This window comes from Salmo salar, chromosome 03, assembly GCF_965601325.2.
Source record: "Salmo salar chromosome 03, fSalSal1, whole genome shotgun sequence".
Lineage (NCBI taxonomy): Eukaryota > Metazoa > Chordata > Actinopteri > Salmoniformes > Salmonidae > Salmo > Salmo salar.
In genome coordinates this window covers 24,607,330-24,627,177 of record NC_138293.1, presented here as the reverse complement: position 1 = coordinate 24,627,177, position 19,848 = coordinate 24,607,330, and the positions used below count along the sequence as shown (strand labels likewise).

Sequence of the window (19,848 nt, the reverse complement as noted above, 5' to 3'; positions counted from 1 at the left end):
CTGAACTGAACTCTGCACTGATATCTGGTGAACACCACCATCCAAACTCATGTGCATAATTGCTAAATACAAACTTGCATCTTTTTTCCTTTTCTTGTGCTCTCATTTTCATATTCCTCCTCATCAGTGTGGAGTCTATAGGTGAGCCAGAACCACAAGCATTAATATTCACAGCACTTCCTTCAGCAGTCATCCAATCTCACCAACATATGTGATTGGAATCTAATGCAAGCTGCACAATAAGGAATGCAATTAATCACAGGGAGCTCATCGCTTGGACCGACACCATATAAGGTGAACTTTACCAATGTTTTGTACACCGGAATATAATAAATAGTGTGTTCTTGTGCTGTAAGTTTATTAGTGCTTTTTTTTGTATAGTAAGATGTTATGATTGTAATGACTAGCAATGTGACTTAAAAATACTTTGTATAATTATTTTCTGCCACATCCAACTTGAAAACAGTAAGTATGTGTGTTGCAGTAATTGGACAAGGGGAAAGTACACAGAGAGAATTATGTATACTGGTATAAGCTTAACCTATTTAATCCCATCTGTCACAATAGTGACCTTAAAAAAACGTTCCCAGTTATAAGGCTCTAAACATTTTACTGAATGATATATCAATGTATTTCCAGCAAATATTGAAATAATAAAGGGTCTCAATGAAATATGTGCAGTGTCACATGTTTATTGTAAATTGTCACATGACCAGAGTTGTTTACTTCCTGGTTGCACCATGAGAAGAGGATGGCTGCATCAAAGCTCCCAAAAAAAAGGTTGGTAAAGTATGTTACATTAAGATAGGACAAAGATTTTTGGTAAACATCATCGTTAAGGTGTCTAGTATTGATAAATGTATTTGCAATTACTCAACTTTGTTCAGTGTGGTCATAGAATGAGTAAACATGTTGACGGCAACAATAGTGACCAGCGGGATAACACAGTGCATCTAGGTATACACATAGTTATACACACATAGTTCTTGTTCTGCCTAGCTTTCTACTCTGTTCTTTCTTTTAGTTTCACTTTGAGTCAGGTTCTGGATATGTTGGATCTAGGTGAACTGCTCAGACAAGTCGTGCAACATTGCAGTTATCCCTCAGAGATTGTGATAGCGATAGGTCAGATATGAACTATGAGGGGGAGACAGGCCATTTGCCAGCCAGGCTGTTGAATGTATATGCTGAACCTATGCAAACTGATCATGACAGGAACAACGTTATCAGTGATGATGACCTACCCCTCACCACCCCACACTCTCCTCCCTTAAACTGGGTTGGGTCATGGACCCAGTATCGTTCTTGGTGTGGCAGAGCAATCTCAGGTGCCTCAAGTTTGCAAGTTCCTTCATGACAACCTCTTCACTTCACTTGCATTCCTCAATGAAATGACAAAAAAAGGATATGGGAGCTCTGGAACAATGAGGTAAAATTGTCTGTTTGATGTCCAAGCCACAGAAGGACTTCATGAAGTTACCCCGGGGATCCTCTGAGGTTCTGACCCAAGGAGACAAGTTGCTGGTCCGTTAGAAAGACAATAACATTGTCACAATGGCAACAAACATGGAGGAGAAATACAGTGAGACCTCTGTCAAAAGATGGAACAAGGAGCGACATGCCTTTTGACAAAGTCCCACAACCAAAATGCATCAACCGATACAATGAGCCCATGGGTGGTGTTGAACTTCACAACCTACAGGTTTCAAGATACCATATCTCCATCAGGTCTAAGAAGTGGTGGTGGCCCATCTTTGCATGGTCTCTCAACAGTGCACTCAGCCATTTATTTTACAGAGATGTTATGGGAGGGACCATCAACCTGCTCACCTTCTCATGGATAGTGGCACGAAACCATTAAGCCACGGAAGGAGATCTCTACTGGCTGCTACTGTTGAAGATCAGGCAAGATATGACAAAGCTTCTTACTGGCCAATCAACACGATGCACCGGTTCCATAGATGTCGTCATTGTGACGAACACACTACCTACGCATGTGAGAAATGCAAAGCTCCACTGCACATTGAGCGCTTCCAGATATACCACAGACAGTAGAAAAGGAGATCAGAGCGAATGAAAAAGGGCTGAAAAAGCCAATAAAAGAAAAATAGAAAAGTCACTAAAGGGTGAGGAGAAGCAGTACAACGGACTAGGAAGAACAGAAAAGTTGACGAAAAAGACAATCAAAATGACTGAAATGTTTTTGGAAAAGAGGATCAATTGATTCAAGACATACCATGGTCTGACTGATCGTAGTTCAAAATAGTGATGCTCAAACTAATCGTGCACTTGGTTCTGAAGCCTACCGCTATAATAAATATGTGTGTGATCTCATGCATTCAAGTAGAGGCCTACACTGAACAAAGAAAAAAAATATATATATATACACACACGTATATATATATATATTTTTTTTTTTTCTTTGTTCAGTGTAGGACTCTATTTGAATGCATGTTCTACAGGCTACCTCTATCCTAAATGTTAACTTTATGTTCAATGGGAATGAATGACACGACTGCTATGCAGTTGTTAGTGAATGTTGCGCTAAAATGTCACAATGACACAATGAATATTGCACTAAAGTACAAGTTCAACTGTTACAATATTAATGTTTCAATACATGTTACCCTAAAGTAACAATGTTACAATACTTTGATGGTTGTTTTTGCTCTTGCTCTCGATATTCATATCGGTGTTGTATAAGGGTTTTTGATGTGTAAAATAGTCACACTAAAATGTGATGGGACATTCTAGTAGCAATGCTGGGGACTGCCAGTGACAAGAGTTTTAAAGGTGTTAATAACTGGGCTGGGCTATATAAGAATGTATGACTGCACAGGAGAAATATGTTAATTCGGTATACATCACATTATCCCAACGGTCACAATTGTGACCGACCACAACACACTTTTTCACCTACTTTTCCATGAAAATTTAAAAAAAAATGGATTGATTATTTTAAAAGCTTACTAATGACACAAGATTTGGATATTTTCATATCTGGGAAAAATTTGGGATTAAATGGGTTAATGTACATTATTTTGAAAATGTACATTTCTAGCCAGCACAAATTGTAGAAAGCTCCCATTTTACTTGTGTATGTAACGACTGTCGTAGCGAGGGGACCAAAGCGCAGTGTGTTGAGTGCTCATGATGAAATGTATTATAACTCAAAAACACTAAAGACAAAATAACAAACAGAAAACAAAAGCACACAGTTCTGTCAGGTACATAGACTAAACAGAATACAACTACCCACAAACACAGGTGGGAAAAAAAAAACTACTTAAGTATGATCTCCACTTAGAGACAAGGACCAGCTGCCTCTAATTGGAGATCATCACAAAAAACAACAACATAGAATTAGAAAACTAGAACTAAAAATAGATATAGAAAACATAGAAAAATAAAAAACACCCCCTGCCACGCCCTGACCTACTCTACCATAGAAAATAACATCTTACTATGGTCAGGACGTGACAGTGTAACTACATTGTCCAGCAGACAAATTAAGACTACCGCCTCAGCTCACATGACTGTTTTGTTGATTGTGCCTAATGCCCATACAGTTAGGGAAAAAAAGCTTTCTCGATCTCTGTCACTTTAAATTATTTTATAGCTTGGTTACATATCACAGTCATAGTAAGTACATGTTCCTCAATTAAGTAGATATCAGCAAAGTCAAAGCTAGTAAGGTGGGGGAGTAAAGACCAAGTGTTAGTTCACAAAAGGGTAGGGGGTCAGTAATGGAAAATGAAGTGGGGGCTGTCAATGTTTTTACCCCTAGTTGCACCACACTTCCCCAAAACATCTTGCTGTTCAATGTGTACATTTATGTTTCTTAAACTGTAGTACCTTATGTTGTAAATGTATTTATGAAACTTTGTGTGCTGCTATTTCAAAACTAATAACACAAATGGAAGTATGTAGTATAGTATGCCTTGTTAAAAGTTCATTTGTGGAATTTCTTTCCTTCTTAATGCGTTTGAGCCATTCAGTTCTGTTGTGACAAGGTTGGGGTGGTATACAGAAGATAGCCCTTTTTGGTAAAAGTCCATATTATGGCAAGAACAGCTCAAAAAAGCTAAGAGAAACGAGAGTACATCATTACTTTAAGACAATTTCAAGAACTTTAAACATTTCTTCAAGTGCAGTCGCAAAAACCATCAAGTGCTATGATAAAACTGGCTCTCATGAGAACCGCCACAGGATTGGAAGACCCAGAGTTACCTCTGCTGCAGAGGATAAGTTCATTAGAGTTAACTGCATCTCAGATTTCAACCCAAATAAATGCTTCACAGAGTTCAAGTAACAGACACATCTCAACATCAACCGTGCAGAGGACAATGCGTGAATCAGGACTTCATGGATGAATTGCTGCAAAGTAACCACTACCAAAGGACAACAATAAGAAGAAAAGGCTTGCTTGGGCCAAGAAACATGAGCAATGGACATTAGACCGGTTGAAATCTGTCCTTTGGTCTGATGAGTCCAAATGTGCTATTTTCCGTTACAACCGCCGTATCTTTGTAAGATGCAGAGTAGGTGAACGGATGATCTTCGCATGTGTGGTACACACCATGAAGCATGGAGGAGGTGTGATGGTGTGGGTGTGCTTTGCTCGTGACACTGTCAGTGATTTATTTAGAATTCAAGGCACACGTAACCATCATGGCTACCACAGCATTCTGCAGCGATATGCCATCCCATCTAGTTTGCACTTAGTGGGACTATCATTTGTTTTTCCACAGGACAAAGACCCAAAACACCTCCAGGCTGTGTAAGGGCTATTTGACCAAGACGGAGAGTGATGGAGTGCTGCATCAGATGACCTGGCCTCCACAATCACCCGACCTCAACGCAATTGAGATGGTTTGGGATGAGTTGGACCACAGAGTGAAGGAAAAGCAGCAAACAAGTGCTCAGCATCTGTGGGAACTCCTTCAAGACTGTTGGAAAAGCATTCCTCATGAAGCTGGTTGAGAGAATGCCAATAGTGTACAAAGCTGTCATCAAGGCAAAGGGTGGCTACTTTGAAGAATATAAAATATGAATTATATTTTTATTTGTGTAACACTTGGTTTCTACATGATTCCATATGTGTTATTTCATAGTTTTGATGTCTTCACTATTATTATACAATGTAGAAAATAGTCAAAATAAAGTACTCAGACCCCTTGACTTTTTCAAAATGTTCTTAGGTTACAGCCTTATTATAAAATTGATGAAATAGTTTTTTTCCCTCATCAATCTAAACACAATACCCCATAATGACAAAGCAAAAGCAGGTTTTATATTTTTTTGCAAATGTATTAAAAATAAAACCTGAAAATCACATTTACATAGGTATTCAGACCCTGTACTCAGTACTTTGTTGAAGCACCTTTGGCAGCGACTACAGCCTTGACTCTTCTTGGGAATGACGCTACAAGCTTGGCACACCTGTATTTGTTTTTTTTCTCCTGTTCTTCTCTGCAGATCCTCTCAAGCTCTGTCAAGTTGGATGGAGAGCGCTCTTGCACAGCTATTTTCAGGTCTCTCCAAAGATGTTAGATCGGGTTCAAGTCCAGGCTCTGGCTGGGCCTCTCAAGGACATTCAGAGACTTGTCCTGAAGCCATACCTGCATTGTCTTGGCTGTATGCTTAGGGTCGTTGTCCTGTTGGAAGGCGAACCTTTGCCCCAGTCTGAGGTCCTGAGCGCTCTGGAGTAGATTTTCATCAAGGATCTCTCTGTACTTTGCTCCGTTCATGTTTGAGTTGATCCTGACTAGTCTCCCAGTCCCTGCCGCTGAAAAACATCCCCACAGAATGATGCTGCCACTGCCATGCTTCACTGTTGGGATATTGCCAGGTTTCCTCCAGATGTGATGCTTGGCATTCAGGCCAAGGAGTTCAATCTTGGTTTCATCAGACCAGATTCTGCCATCTCCATAAAGGAACTCTAGAGCTATGTCAGAGTGACCATTGTGATCTTGGTCACCTCCCTGACTAAGGCCCTTCTTCCTCAATTGCTCAGTTTGGCCAGGCAGCCAGCTCTAGGAAGAGTCTTGGTGGTTTCAAACTTCTTCCATTTAATAATTTAATTTTAGTCGTGGGAATCAAACCCACAACCCTGGCGTTGCACACACCATGCTGGCATTGCAAACAATATGCTCTACCAACTGAGCCACAGGGAAGGCCTGTGATGGATGCTGCTATGTTCTTAGGGACCTTCATTTCTGCAGAAATGTTTTGGTTCCCTTCCCCAGATCTGTGCCTCGTCTCGGAGCTGTACGTACAATTCCTTCGACACCATGGCTTAGTTTTTGCTCTGACATGCACTGTCAACTGTGGGACCTTTATATAGACAGGCATGTGCCTTTCCAAATCATGTCCAGTCAATTGAATTTACCACAGGTGGACTCCAATCAAGTTGTAAAAACATCTCAAGGATGATCAATGGAAACAGGATGCACCTTAGCTCAATTTCATGTATCATAGCAAAGGGTCTGAATACGTATGTAAATAAGGTATTACTGTTTTTTTTGCAAAATAATCTAAAAACTTTTTTTTGCTTTGTCATTATGGGGTACTGTGTAGAGTTTTTTTTTTTTTTTTACTTAACGTAACAAAATGTGGAAAAAGTCAAGGGGTCTGAATACTTTCCAAAGGCACTGTATATATGTTTTTTCATTTCAGCCTGAAGCCTTTGTGAAAGGTGAGCTGGTGTTACAGGAAGGGGAACCGAACAGCAAATTAACAATTAATGGAATAAGTGGTGTATAATGTTTTTTCTTTATTTTTTTTACCAAATTATTTTCCTAAATATTGAATACATTACGGTAGCTTGATGATGTACCTTTTAGCGATATCACTGTTGTTCATTTTCACTTGGTAATTATACATTGAAATACAAGCTGTGCCTCTAAACAACCACAAATATTCTTGAGTGATGATTGCTTGCTAAATCGTGTCAACTTCCAGCTTTCCTATAAAATGAATGTCGAGTGATTTTCAAATTTTGACACGAGGAAGGTGCAAACAGAATTCACTGACAAATCATCAAGCTGTTCAAGAATTATCTTCAGGTTCGCAATTGCTTTCATTTGAAAAACCAAGAAAAAATAATCATATGATCAGTCTTTCATTATAGTCTACAAGAGATAAAAAAAATTTGGACCAATTATAATCAAACGTTTCAATTAAAAACCTGCAAATGAGCACATTCTGTATGGGAATAACACTTAGACCCCTAATCCTACTGGGATGACAAAAAAATTGGCAGCAGGGATCTCCAAGTGTCAATGTCAACATCTTCAAATGTTTTCTAATCCCCCATGTAAACTCCTACCATCTCACTCCAACAATGGCGCCAGAGAAGAAGGCTGACGTTTTATGTATCCCCAACTGATTGTGTTTTTGTTCATTTATTTTTGTTGTTTGTAACTTATTTTGTACATAATGTTGCCGCCACCGTCTCTTATGACCGAAAATAACTTCTGGACATCAGGACTGTGATTACTCACCACGGACTGGCAGAATCCTTTTTTTCCTTTAACTTCTTTGGGATAGGGGGCAGTATTTTCACGGCCGGATAAAAAACGTACCCGATTTAATCTGGTTACTAATCCTGCCCAGAAACTAGAATATGCATATAATTAGTAGATTGGGATAGAAAACACTCTAAAGTTTCTAAAACTGTTTGAATGGTGTCTGTGAGTATAACAGAACTCATATGGCAGGCCAAAACCTGAGAAGATTCCATGCAGGAAGTGCCCTGTCTGACAATTTGTTGTCCTTCTGTTACATCTCTATCGAAATTACAGCATCTGTGCTATGTTTTTCTTTCTCTCTTTGAATGAATACAATGTTGCCCGGTTGGAATATTATCACTATTTTACGAGAAAAATAGCATAAAAATGGATTTTAAACAGCGTTTGACATGCTTCTAAGTACGGTAATGGAATATTTTGAATTATCTTGTCACGAAATGCGCTCACGCGTTACCCTTCGGATAGTGACCTGAACGCACGAACAAAACGGAGGTATTTGGATATAACTATGGATTATTTGGAACCAAAACAACATTTGTTGTTGAAGTAGAAGTCCTGGGAGTGCATTCTGACAAAGAACAGCAAAGGTAATCCAATTTTTCTAATAGTAATTCTGAGTTTAGGTGACCCCGAAGTTGGCGGATGTCAAAATAGCTAGCCGTGATGGCCGAGCTATGTACTCAGAATATTGCAAAATGTGCTTTCGCCGAAAAGCTATTTTAAAATCGGACATAGCGATTGCATAAAGGAGTTCTGTATCTATAATTCTTAAAATAATTGTAATGTATTTTGTCAACGTTTATCATGAGTAATTTAGTAAATTCACCAGAAGTTTTAGGTGGGTAGGCTAGTTCTGAACATCACATGCTAATGTAAAAAGCTGTTTTTTGATATAAATATGAACTTGATTGAACAAAACATGCATGTATTGTATAACATAATGTCCTAGGAGTGTCATCTGATGAAGATCATCAAAGGTTAGTGCTGCATTTAGCTGTGGTTTGGGTTTATGTGACATATATGCTTGCTTGGAAAATGGCTGTGTGATTATTTGTGTCTATGTACTCTCCTAACATAATCTAATGTTTTGCTTTCGCTGTAAAGCCTTTTTGAAATCGGACAATGTGGTTAGATTAACGAGGGTCTTATCTTTAAAATGGTGTAAAATAGTTGTTTGAGAAAATTGAATTGTGGTATTTTAGTTGGTTTTGTATTTCGTGCCGTGCGATGCCATTGGCTGTTGGCTAGGGGTTCTGCAGGCGGAACGGGGTTCTGCAGGTGGAATGTCTGTCCTCAACAGGTTAACGAGTCTGACGAGACCAACGCGAATGATATACTGCTTTCTCAGGAACAGGCCCAGATCCCCTAAGAGGAGGCAGAGAAAAAGTGGCCAGAGGGCGGGCTGCCTTCTGAGAATTCGTAGGCGATCGAATAAACCTACACTTCCTTCAATTCTGCTAGCAAACGCTCAATCTCAGGAGAATAAAATAGATGACCTATGCGGAAGATTAAACTACCAACGGGACATTCAAAACTGTAATATCTTATGCTTCACGGAGTCGTAGATGAACGACGACACTACCAACATACAGCTGGCTGGTTATACGCTGTACCCGCATGATAGAACAGCGGCGTCTGGTAAGACAAGGGGTGGCGGACTATGTATTTTTGTAAATAACAGCTGGTGCACAATATCAAAGGAAGTCTCGAGCTATTGCACGCCTGAGGTAGAGTATCTCATGATAAGCTGTAGACCACACCATATTCCTAGAGAGTTGTATTTATCTGTATTTTACGTAACTGTTTACATACCACCACAGACTGAGGCTGGCACTAAGACAGTATTTAATGAGTTGTATTCCACCATAAGAAAACAAAACGCTCACCCAGAGGCGGAACTCCTAGTGGCCGAGGACTTAAACTTAAAATCGGGAAACTTAAAATCGTTTTACCAAATTTCTATCAGCATGTTAAATGTGCAACCAGAGGGAAAAAAACTCGGGACCACCTTTACTCCACACACAGAGACGCATACAAAGCTCCCCCTAACCCTCCATTTGGCAAATCTGACCATAATTCCAACCTCCTGATTCCTGCTTAGAAACAAAAATTAAAGCAGGAAGCACCAGTGACTAGATCATTAAAAAAGTGGTCAGATGAAGCAGATGATAAGCTACAGAACTGTTTTGCTAGCACAGACTGGAATATGTTTCCGGGATTCCCCCGATGATGTTGTGTACTCCTCAATGCCAGTCATTGACTTCATCAATAAGTTAATCGATGATGCGTCCACAAAGTAACCGAACGTACATACCCCAACCAGAAGCCATGGATTACAGGCAACATCCGCACTGAGCTAAAGGCTAGAGCTGCCGCTTTCAAGGAGCGGGACTCTAACCCAGAAGCTTATAAGAAATCCCGCTCTGCCCTTTGACGAACCATCAAACAGGCAAAGTACAGGACTAAGATCGAATCGTACTACATTGGCTCTGATGCTCGTCTGATGTGGCAGGGCTTGCAAACCATTACAGACTACAAAGGGAAGCAAAGCCGAGAGCTGCACAGTGACACGAGCGTACCAGACGAGCTAAACTAGTTCTATGCTCGCTTCGAGGCAAATAACACTGAAACATGAATGAGAGCACCAGCTGTTCTGGAAGACTGTGTGATCATGCTCTCCGTAGCCGATGTGAGTAAGACCTTTAAACAGGTCAACATTCACAAGGCCATGGGGCCAGACGGATTACCAGGACGTGTACTGCGAGCATGCGCTGACCAACTGGCAAGTGTCTTCACTGACATTTTCAACCTCTCCCTGTCCGAGTCTGTAATACCAACATGTTTTAAGCAGGCCACCATAGTGCCTGTGCCCAAGAACACTAAGGTAACGTGTCTAAATGACTACAGACCCGTACCACTCACGTCTGTAGCCATGAAGTGCTTTGAAAGGCTGGTCATGGCTCACATCAACACCATTATTCCAGAAACCCTAGACCCACTCCAATTTGCATACAGCCCCAACAGATCCACAGATGATGCAATCCCTATTGCACTCCACACTGTCCTTTCCCACATGGACAAAAATAACACCTATGTGAGAATGCTACTCATTGACTACAGCTCAGAATTCAACACCATAGTGCCCTCAAAGCTCATCAATAAGCTAAGAACCCTGGGACTAAACACCTTCCTCTGCAACTGGATCCTGGACTTCCTGACGGGCCGCCCCCAGGTGGTAAGGGTAGGTAACAACACATCCACCACAGTCATCCTCAACACAGGGGACCCTCAGGGGTGCGTGCTCTGTCCCCTCCTATGCTCCCTGTTCACTCATGACTGCACGGCCAGGCACGACTCCAACACCATCAGTAAGTTTTCCGATGACACAACAGTGGTAGGCCTGATCACCAACACCGACAAGACAGCCTATAGGGAGGAGGTCAGAGACCTGGCCATGTGGTGCCAGGACAACAACCTCTCCCTCAACGTGATCAAGACAAGCACACTAAGACAGTCGTGAAGAGGGCACGACAAAACCTATTCCCCCTCAGGAGACTGAAAAGATTTGGCATGGGTCCTCAGATCCTCAAAAAGTTCCACAGCTGCACCATCGAGAGCATCCTGGTCAGGTAAGCAGGTAGCCTAGTGTAGCCTAGTGGTTAGAGTGTTGGACTAGTAACCGAAAGGTTGCAAGATCGAATCCCTGAGCTGACAAGGTAAAAAATCTGTTGTTCTGCACCTGAACAGGGCAGTTAACCCACTGTTCCTAAGCTGTCATTAAAAATAAGAATTTGTTCTTAACTGACTTGCCTAGTCAAATAAAGGTCAATAAAAAATTATTATAATAAAATCCTGACAGGTTGCATCACTGCCTGGTATGGCAACTGTTTGGCCTCCGACCGCAAGTCACTTCAGAGGGTAGTGCGAACCTCTATACCAGGCGGTGTCAGAGGAAGGCCCTAAAAATTGTCAAAGACTCCAGCCACCCTAGTCATAGACTGTTCTCTCTGCCACTGCATGGAAAGTGGTACAGGATCACTAAGTTTAGGTCCAAAAGGCTTCTAAACAGCCTCTACTCCTGAACATCTTATCATTGGCTACCCAGACTATTTGCATTGCCCCCCTCCCTTTTTACAGCGTTGCTACTCTCTGTTGTCATCATCTATGCATAGTCACTTTAATAACTCTACCTACGTGTACGTATTACCTCAACTAACCGGTGCCCCCGCACATTGACTCTGTACCGGTACCCCCCTGTATATAGTCTCGCTACTGTTATTTTACTGCTGCTATTTAATGACTTGTTATTTTTATTTCTTATTCTTCTCTGTATTTTTTTCAACTTAAATGTTGGTTAGGGGCTCGTACGTAAGCATTTCACAAGGTCTACACCTGTTGTACTCGGCGATGTGACTAATAAAATTGGATTTGATGATGATACCAGCCAACATACTGTGAGCTTGCCATCTTGTATTAGCTTGTTTTACCTTGCGCCCACATCCTCATGATGGCATTTTCCATAGTACCAACCATGAGTGCTTAGGAAGGACATGGAGGGTAGCAGTGTTTCCACTGAAGTCATTTAGCTGGAACATACAAAATATTTTTTCCAAGGCGCACTTTGAAGATGCTGGAACAGTCCACGTGTATTTTTCCTCAGCAAACAAAATGAGAAATGAAAACCCTAAAGTAAAATACTTTTTCTAGTCGGATTTATCTATTGATCTAGTCGGCTTGTTGTTGTGTGTTCTATACTAAATAAATATTCCTGTCGAGGCGCATTCAAGTTACAGTATGAGTGCTATAGGGAGGAAATTCACAGAATCAAATATACAGTGCCTTTGGAAAGTATTCAGACCCCTTGACTTTTTCCACATTTTGTTACGTAACAGCCTCATTCTAAAATTGATCATATATTTTTTCCCCTCATCAATCGACACACAATAATCCATAATGACAAAGTGAAAACAGTATATATATTTTTTTCTCACATTTATTAAAAATAAAAAATAAATACATTATTTACCGAAGTATTCAAACCCTTTGATATGACACGCTAAATTGAACTCTGTTTCCATTGACCATCCTTGAGATGTTTCTACAAATTGATTGGAGTCCACCTGTGGTAAATTCAATTGATTGGACATGATTTGGAAAGGCACATGCCTGTCTATATAAGGTCCCACAGTTGACAGTGCATGTCAGAGAAAAAAACAACTATCAAACCAAGTTTATTCACCCACTGGGTCAAACAGCTGCAAAGACAAAGATATGTTCATATATTTATATAAGATATGATAAGTACATATATTTATACTCTCCAGAGGCAGAACCAACTCCTTGCACATCTAGACAGTCAATACATATTTGTTGCTAGGCAGGAACTTAAGTGATGGCTCTTCTTTCTCACTTCATCTGACCTGACCTCGGCGCAAATTCCTCACTCCTCCCCAACTCACAGCTGTCCTACTTTATCTGTTAACTGAAACCAGACCGTTGCACTTCTCTCCATAGGATACCTGAGATTTAACAATAACATCTTCTTCCTGCACTCCCCTTTCTAACTCAGTAGATTTCCATACCCTCAGTTCTAAAATGGTAACATGAATAAGGATATTTCATTTTTCAAGTTTAGAAGTTAGTACACAACAGTAACAAAATGTGGGAAAAGGGAAGGGGTCTGACTACTTTCCAAATGCTCTGTATGGGACAAGCATAGGCTATATGCATGGTATATGTTAAAGTAATTGCAACAAATAATTTTACCAATATATTATTTGACTCATTTCTGGAGGTGGAAATTATATTTTAGATGGTGTCTGCATACATTTATTTTCATTCATTTTAGAGTAGAATGACCCCCCTTGAACCCACCTAACCTATGCCCCCCACTGCAACAACTTTTTCCAGAGGATACACTGGAAGATAAAGACGCATGCTTTACACATTATTTTCCTAGGACTATTCCCTTTACTTCAATAAGGCCAAATGTCTCAGAGTATCTCCTGTCTGTAAAGAAAAAGATCTAACAAGTTTGGACAGACTATGCGGACTTTGCTGGCCAATCGCTGGCCCTCTGCCAGTGGGGAAATATGTATGAACCTTGGAGTGACGCGGATTCAAGACCCAAAGAAACTACCATGCATGGTTCATGAACTCAAAATGAAAAATAAAAAAATATTCAGATTTCAACAAGTTTCAACATGTGTTCTTAGTAACTTTCCCAGTAGCTGACCTTACTGACCTGCCCACAGCTATTGGATATGAGCTCAAAGAAAGTTCTGGTTTCATGTTGCGAAAACAGCTATGGGTAAGAATTTCAAAGAATCAGTAACTAAGAATAATGAGATTATTAAATTAATAAGCCTGCTAATCACAAGCGTGTAATCAAGTTTTGAATTATCACATGCCGAATACAACTGGTGTGGACTTTACCATGAAATGCTTGGTTATGAGCCCTTCCCAATGATGCATAGTTAAAAAATACAAATAAAATAGTAACACAAAGAGGATTATATTAAATACACAAGAATGGAGCTAAATACAGAGTACCGGTACCAGATCAATGTGGAGCTATATACAGAGAGTACCAGTACCAGATCAATGTGGAGCTATATACAGGGAGTACCAGTACCAGATCAATGTGGAGCTATATACAGGGAGTACCGGATCAATGTGGAGCTATATACAGGGAGTACCGGTACCAGATCAATGTGGAGCTATATACAGGGAGTACCAGATCAATGTGGAGCTATATACAGGGAGTACCGGTACCAGATCAATGTGGAGCTATATACAGGGAGTACCGGTACCAAATCAATGTGGAGCTATATACATTTACATTTTAGTCATTTAGCAGACGCTCTTATCCAGAGCAACTTACAGTAGTGAATGCAGACATTTCATACAATTTCATACATTTTTTTTGCTGGCCCCCCGTGGGAATCGAACCCACAACCCTGGCGTTGCAAACACCACGCTCTACCAACTGAGCTACAGGGAAGGCTACAGTATCAGATCAATGTGGAGCTATATACAGGGAGTACCAGTACCAGATCAATGTGGAGCTATATACAGAGAGTACCAGTACCAGATCAATGTGCAGCTATATACAGGGAGTACGAGTACCAGATCAATGTGGAGCTATATACAGAGAGTACCAGTACCAGATCAATGTAGAGCTATATACAGGGAGTACCAGTACCAGATCAATGTGCAGCTATATACAGGGAGTACGAGTACCAGATCAATGTGGAGCTATATACAGAGAGTACCAGTACCAGATCAATGTAGAGCTATATACAGGGAGTACCAGTACCAGATCAATGTGCAGCTATATACAGGGAGGACCAGTACCAGATCAATGTGGAGCTATATACAGGGAGTACCAGTACCAGATCAATGTGAAGCTATATACAGGGAGTACCAGTACCAGATCAATGTGGAGCTATATACAGGGAATACCAGTACCAATGTGGAGCTATATACAGGGAGTACCAGTAGCAGATCAATGTGAAGCTATATTCAGGGAGTACCAGTACCAGATCAATGTGCAGAGGTACAAGGTATTTGAGGTAGAGATGTACTTGAAGGCAGGATAAAGTGACTAGGCATCAGGATAGATAATAATAAGAGTAAAATAGAGAACAGAGTAGCAGAAGCATATGATGAGTGTAAAAGTGTGTGTGTTGTGGTGGTATGCGTTTGTGTGTTATGTGCGTATGTGCGTGAATGTTTTGTGTGGGAGTGTCAATGTAGTTTGTGTATTTGTAGTCTAGTGAGTGTGTATATATAGTCTAGTGAGTGTGTATATATAGTCTAGTGAGTGTGTATATATAGTCTAGTGAGTGTGTATATATAGTCTAGTGAGTGTGTGTGTGTATATATATATAGTCTAGTGAGTGTGTATATATAGTCTAGTGAGTGTGTGTGTGTATATATATATATAGTCTAGTGAGTGTGCGTAGTGTCAGTGCAGATAGTTCAGGAACCGTATATTTTATTTTACATTTTTATTTAACCAGGCAGGTCAGTTAAGAACAAATTCGTACATACAACAACGGCCTACCCCGGCCAAACCTGGACGATGCTGGGCTAATTGTGTGCCGCCCTATTTACTCCCAATCACAGCCGGATGTGATGCAGCCCGTATTCGAACCATAGCAGTCTTATGGCTTGAGGGTAGAAGCTGTCTCGAAGGGCTCCCGAGTGGCGCAGGGGGTCTAAGGCACTGCATCTCAGTGTTAGAGGCGTCACTATAGACCCTGGTTCGATTCCAGGCTGTATCACAACCGGCAGTGATTGGGAGACCCATAGGGCGACACACATTGGCCCAGGGTCGTCCGGGTTAGGGTTTGGCTGGGGTAGGCTGTCATTGTAAATAAGAATTTGTTCTTAAATGACTTGCCTAGTTAAAAAAAATAAAAAAGCCTATTGGTTCGAGCGCCAATGCTCCGGTACCATGTGCCGGACGGTAGCAGAGTGAACAGTCTATGGCTTGGGTGGCTGGAGTCTTTTTCGGGCCTTCCTCTGACACCGCCTGAAATAGAGGTCCTGGATGGTAGGGAGCTTGGCCCCAGTGACTTACTGGCTGTCCGCATCAACCTCTGTAGCACTTTGCGGTCAAGGGCGGTGCATTTGCTATACCAAGTGGTGATGCAGCCAGTCAAGATGCTCTCTATGGTGCAGCTGTATAACTTTTTGAGGAGTTGACAGCTGTTAGTCATTCAATCTCAAGGTTGACGTACTATACAGTTGAAGTCAGACGTTTACATACCTCTTAGCCAAATACATTTAAACTCGGTTTTTGCTCCAAAACTGCCATAAAAAAGCCAGACTACGGTTTGCAACTGCACATGAGGACAAAGATCGTACTTTTTGGAGAAATGTCCTCTGGTCTGATGAAACAAAAATAGAACTGTTTGGCCATAATGACCATCATTATGTTTGGAGGAAAAAGGGGGAGGCTTGCAAGCCGAAGAACACCATCCCAACCGTGAAGCACAGGGGTGGCAGCATCATGTTGTGGGGGTGCTTTGCTGCAAGACGGACTGGTGCACTTCACAAAAGGAAGAATCATTTTGAGGAAGGAAAATTAGGTGGATATATTGAAGCAACATCTCAAGACATGTCAGGAAGTTAAAGCTTGGTCGCAAATGGGTCTTCCAAATGGACAATGACCCCAAGCATACTTCCAAAGTTGTGGCAAAATGGCTTAAGGACAACAATTGCAAGGTATTGGAGTGGCCATCACCAAGCCCTGACCTCAATCCTATAGAACATTTGTGGGCAGAACTGAAAAAGTGCGTGCGAGCAAGGAGGCCTACAAATCTGACTCATTCACCCAACTTATTGTGGGAAGCTTGTGGAAGGCTACGCAAAATGTTTGACCCAAGTTAAACAATTTAAAGGCAATGCTACCAAATACGAATTGAGTGTAGGTAAACTTCTGACCCACTGGGGATGTGATGAAAGATATAAAAGCTTAAATAAATCATTCAATCAACTATTATTTATTCTGACATTTCACATTCTTAAAATAAAGTGGTGATCCTAACTGACCTAAGACAGGGAATTTTTACTAGGATTAAATGTCAGGAATTGGGAAAAACTGAGTTTAAATATATTTGGCTAAGGTGTATGCAAACTTCCGACTTATATTATATATATAGTTTAAGGACTATGTGTACACTGTCACGAGCCAAAACACGTAATGAACTCAGCTGGCACTGCCAGAAACCTTGACACCTCAGTGACATCATACCACAGAGTCTCTGAGAGGAGGAAACAGCGAAGGTTTTACATCTTTCAAAGTCTGAGCGTAGTTTTAGAGACACTGGAATTGTGATACTGTCACGTCCTGACCAGTAATAGGGGTTATTTGTATTGTAGTTTGGTCAGGACGTGGCAGAGGGTATTTGTTTTATGTGGTTTGGGGTGGTGGTTTGCTTAGAAGGGTGTTTGATTTATTATTTCCGGGTTTTGGGTTATGTTCTCTCTAGTTTAGTATTTCTATGTTAGGTAATTGGGTGTTGGACTCTCAATTGGAGGCAGGTGTTTGTAGTTGCCTTTGATTGAGAGTCCTATATATAGGTATGTGTTTTGTGGGAGATTGTTTCTGTGTATAGCTTCAAGCCTTACAGGACTGTTATTCGTCGTTGTTTCTTTTTGTGTACGTGTTATTTTTGGTTCACCTTCTTTGCCAACTAAATAAAAAAAAGAAGATGAGTGCACATTTCCCTGCTGCGTCTTGGTCCGCTTTATCCGACGACAACCGTTACAGATACAGTGAATTATAAGTGAAATACTCTATCTGTAAACAATTGTTGGAAAAATTACTTGTGTCATGCACGAAGTAGATGTCCTAACCGACTTGCCAAAACTATAGTTTGTAATTAACAAGAAATTTGTGGAGTGGTTTAAAAACTAGTTTTAATGACTCCAACCTAAGTGCATGTAAACTTCCGACTTCAACTGTAGATATTTTCAAGTACATGCAACTTAAAAGTTTGATTTCATAAGATTTCGATTTGAAATCTTTTGAACTTCAGAGTAATCTTGAGGGAATCCTATTTCAGTCAGAAAATAATATTAATATGATAGGTAAGCTTTACAAAACCTTGCAGAGTGCCTATCCAACTGACAATCTCTTAAAAATATATAAACTAACTATATATATATAAACTATTGGAACCAAGACTTAAAAATAACTGATATTGGCACAAGATGGAGGGAATGTTGAAGCATAACTAACAAAATTAAAGTTAGCGAAAATGTAGGCTTAATCCAGTATAAACGAATGTATCAACGTATTATACAAGAGACAAAATTCATAAATTCTACAGAACAACGAAATATAGTCATGTCTTAATTGTAAAACTAACTCAATAATCCATGCCTTCTGGGAATGTAATAAAGTCCTAAAGTTATGGGCGGAGCTAAAAAGTTGTTTGTCAAAAGTGTTACAATGTAAATGTACTTTTAACCCGTGAGATGAGAGCATGTGGGTCTGGGTAGGTGTAATGTAGTTGATGTTTGTATGATGTTGTCATTTGTATGTTTTATGTTGTTTAAAAAATTATAAAATCTTAAAACCAAAAAATAACCCTTGGGTTCCATATAGGGTTCTATATGGAACCAATGTTGGTTCTATATAGAACCTTTAGGAGTGCAATATGTGAAACAAGGATAGAGACTATGCTATGCCCTTTATCCCATAGGCAAACTGTAAATGAGCAGTCTCCCTCTTCCTCTCAATGACAAAGATGCAGTGGTCAAATAGGCCTGTAGAGGGCAATTTTGGAGCGCAACATCGCCAAACTGTGGGTCGGTGGAGGAGGAGGGAGGAAGGACTCAGGCAGGAAAAATGTGTCTATATTTATTTATATATATATTTTTTGGTAACCATTTCACCCTGAATGAAGAGCCAGTGTTTTTCCTGCCCTCTCCTTCGATTAAAGCATTCATTAGGTAGCCCAACTCAGACAGGAGTTACAATGCCCTCATTAATTTTGACATGCATATCAGCTCTGCTCATTATGATCAAATTACTGCTGATTTTCTGGGTGGTGAAAATATATCATAAGACAATAGGAAAAATTGACATATTCTGAATCTGCAGCAGTTTTATCTTAAGGGAATCAATCAATCAATCAAATGTATTTATAAAGCCCTTTTAATAATGATGACACCCTGTAATCAGCCATATCAATCGTTTCATTTTAACACTAGGCATACTGAGTAAATGTACAAAGAATGTACAGGATATATTTATATGACTGGCGTCCACTACTTCATATGTTTGACCCGAGCTGTAAAACCCCATGGTTTATCTGACAAAACAGGATTAAATGGGTACTTTGTGATTTTGGCAATGAAGCCCTTTATTTACTTCCCCAGGGTCAAATTAACTCATGGATACCATTTTTATGTCTCTGCGTGCAGTTTGAAGGAAGTTGCTAACTAGCGTTAGCGCAATGACTGCATAGACGGCCAGTCATTGCGCTAACGCTAGTTAGAAACTTCCTTCAAACTGCACGCAGAGACATAAAAATGGTATCCACGAATTCACCTGACTCTGGCGAAGAAGATAAAGGGCTTCATTGCCAAATCCTGAAGTATCTCTTTAAGAGTGGGTGCCTAATACTGTGTTATTTCACAAGCACAGACACATAGGAATCACTTCAGCATGCGTGAGCTATGTGAAAATCCATGTCACTTCTCAGAGGGGCTATATTTGAAGCTTTGCAGTTTGTAGCAGTCTGGATCATCCCAGTGTCTGTTTGAGGAGGCAGAAAAATGTATATACCCCTAGGAC

At 40.4% G+C, this 19,848-nt stretch overlaps 1 protein-coding gene and 1 non-coding gene across 10 annotated transcripts in view; both read right to left on the bottom strand.

Moving 5' to 3' along the window:
• The window catches only part of LOC106599413 (astrotactin-1), a 282,536-nt gene that overhangs the window by 60,252 nt on the left and 202,436 nt on the right, over window positions 1-19,848 (bottom strand). The window lies entirely within an intron of this gene.
• trnaa-ugc (transfer RNA alanine (anticodon UGC)) lies at window positions 14,463-14,538 on the bottom strand. The gene has a single exon. It is a non-coding gene; the product is annotated as a tRNA-Ala (tRNA).